Raw genomic sequence first — 2,476 nt, 5'->3', positions numbered from 1 at the left:
GTGAGGTCATGCACTTTGGCAGAAAAAAATCAAAGAGCAAGTTATTATTTCAATGATGAAAGATTGCAAAGTGCTGCAGTGCAGCGGGACCTGGGGGTACTTGTGCATGAAACACAAAAGGTTAGTATGCAGGTACAGCAAGTGATCAGGAAGGCCAATGGAATCTGGCCTTTATTGCAAAGGGGATGGAATATAAAAGCAGGGAAGTCTTGCTACAGTTGTACAGGGTATTGATGAGGCCACACCTGGAATACTGCATGCAGTTTTGGTTTCCATATTTACAAAAGGATATACTTGCTTTGGAGGCAGTTAAGAGAAGTTTCACAAGGTTGATTCCGGAATGAAGGGGTTGACTTGAGGAAAGGTTGAGTAGGTTGGGCCTCTACTCATTGGAATTCAGAAGAATGAGAGGTGATCTTATCGAAACATAAGATTATGAGGGGGCTTAACAAGGTGGATGCAGAGAGGATGATTCCACTGCTAGGGGAAACTAGAACTAGAGGGCTTAATCTTAGAATAAGAGGTCGCCCATTTAGAACTGAGATGAGGAGAAATTTCTTTGAGGATTGTGAATCTGTGGAATTCGCTGCCTCAGAGAGCTGGGACATTGAATAAATTTAAGACAGAAACAGAGAGTTTCTTAATAAGGGAATAAGGGAATATGGGGCAGGGAAGTAGACCCGAGTCCATGATCGTATTAAATGGCGGAGCAGGCTCGAGGGGCCGTATGGCCGACATTTGCTCCTATTTCTTATGTTTTTATGTTCTTATGTTCTAACTACATTAGTTTTTTCAGTATTACCTTCATCTGGAATGCCCCGTAAATGTCTATGAGTTGAAGACTAAAAGGACATTCTGTCCATCGTGTATATGCTGATTTAAAACACCTAACACCACAATATAGATCTTGGCAAAAAACATATCTATACAGAACAAAATGTAAATCAACCATCTCGCCCCCGTTCCCCAGGTCACTGCTCTCTCTGTGAGGAGGTGGATGGCTCTGAGAAGAGCCTTTGTGTTGTGTTTGGGGGAAAGGGTCACGTTATTCAGCCGCCGAATCCATAGAGTGCGGCTCTGCTGTTTCAGAGCGTACACCAGATCCATGGCAGTGACCGTCTTGCGCTTGGCGTGTTCAGTGTAGTTGACCGCATCCCTGATCACATTCTCCAGGAAAACCATCAGCACCCCGCGGGTCTCCTCGTAGATCAGGCCCGAGATCCGCTTGACACGGCCATGGCGAGCCAGGCAGCGGATGGCTGGTTTGGTGATGCCCTGGATGTTATTACGGAGCACTTTATGGTGCCGTTTGGCTCTGCCTTTACCCAGTCCTTTGCCTCCTCCAGTCATGATGATTCTTTACTGAAATTGCCGCTGAATGTTAATCTCTCGCATTACCCATGGTCTGTTGAGACCACCAATGAAACGAGGGTGGAAATTCCTGTCCTCAACAGTCACACCTCGAAAGATTTTTAATTTCAAAAACACCGCCAATAATTTTTTTAAGTGCGGATTATGTTAATAAATGCACCATTAGCCAAAGGTTTACAAACAGGTTTTACTTCCTTTTATTTTATTCCATATTTCCCTTACTAATTCCAGGCTGTTACAATCAAAATTAAATTCGCGTTCACTGTCAATCTGTCTAACAGACGGCAATCAATCCCCACTGATTCTGTAACAGGGCACATTCCAGCTCAAACTGTGTAAAAGTTGGGAATCACAAATCATGGATTGATCTTCCGCACAGGCGGGAGTGAGACCAGGACTGGGAGCCCTTCTGTGAAAAGGGAAGAGGGATAGAGTGTTCACACTGCTCCCATTCTGGTCTCTGTACGAACTCCCATTCTGGGTTTTTACATTGCAGGGAGTCCCGGGTTAATAAACGGATTGACCGTAACAGGAATTGAAAAATAAACTTGTAAAGGGCTTGCGAGAGAATGAGGTGACTGAAATCTGAGCCTCATTCCCTAAACAAGCTCTTGATTCCTCGGCAGGTGCTGTAAATGGGAACGAGCGACAAGGAACCGTGTTTGGAGCATGAATGGCGGGAAATTCAACAGCGGTCCCAACGTCGAACCAGACAATGAAGCTGCTTATGAGAATTCAAAACTAATTCCACAGCTGGAACTGCAAAGGTTCCCAAACACACTTGTTCAGGAAATAATTACAGAATATTGAGTCTAAAGGGTGATGCGCTTTAGGTCTTTCAGAGAGGTTGTGGGTGGTTCTTAAAAGAGCCAGTGTTTGGGGTGTTCCCTCAGGACAGCGTGGAGTTTTACTGGGAGCTGGTGTACTTGGTCACCGCCTTTGTCCCTTCCGACACGGCGTGCTTGGCCAGCTCCCCGGGCAGCAGCAGGCGCACGGCGGTCTGGATCTCCCGGGAGCTGATGGTGTCAGATTATGGTATGAGAGTGTGTATTTTATTCTGTACTTGTCTATCTCTGGTATATGAACGTGGCGTTTAATCTGTACC

General features: G+C 45.5%; 1 pseudogene; it reads right to left on the bottom strand.

Moving 5' to 3' along the window:
* Positions 1-1,049: 1,049 nt before the first annotated feature.
* LOC139272844 (histone H4-like) lies at positions 1,050-1,350 on the bottom strand (annotated as a pseudogene).
* Between the last annotated feature and the right edge of the window lie 1,126 nt (positions 1,351-2,476).

Source organism: Pristiophorus japonicus, chromosome 9, assembly GCF_044704955.1.
Source record: "Pristiophorus japonicus isolate sPriJap1 chromosome 9, sPriJap1.hap1, whole genome shotgun sequence".
NCBI classification, from domain to species: domain Eukaryota; kingdom Metazoa; phylum Chordata; class Chondrichthyes; family Pristiophoridae; genus Pristiophorus; species Pristiophorus japonicus.
Note: the sequence above shows the minus strand (reverse complement) of the source record. Positions and strands in the feature narration are given on the sequence as shown.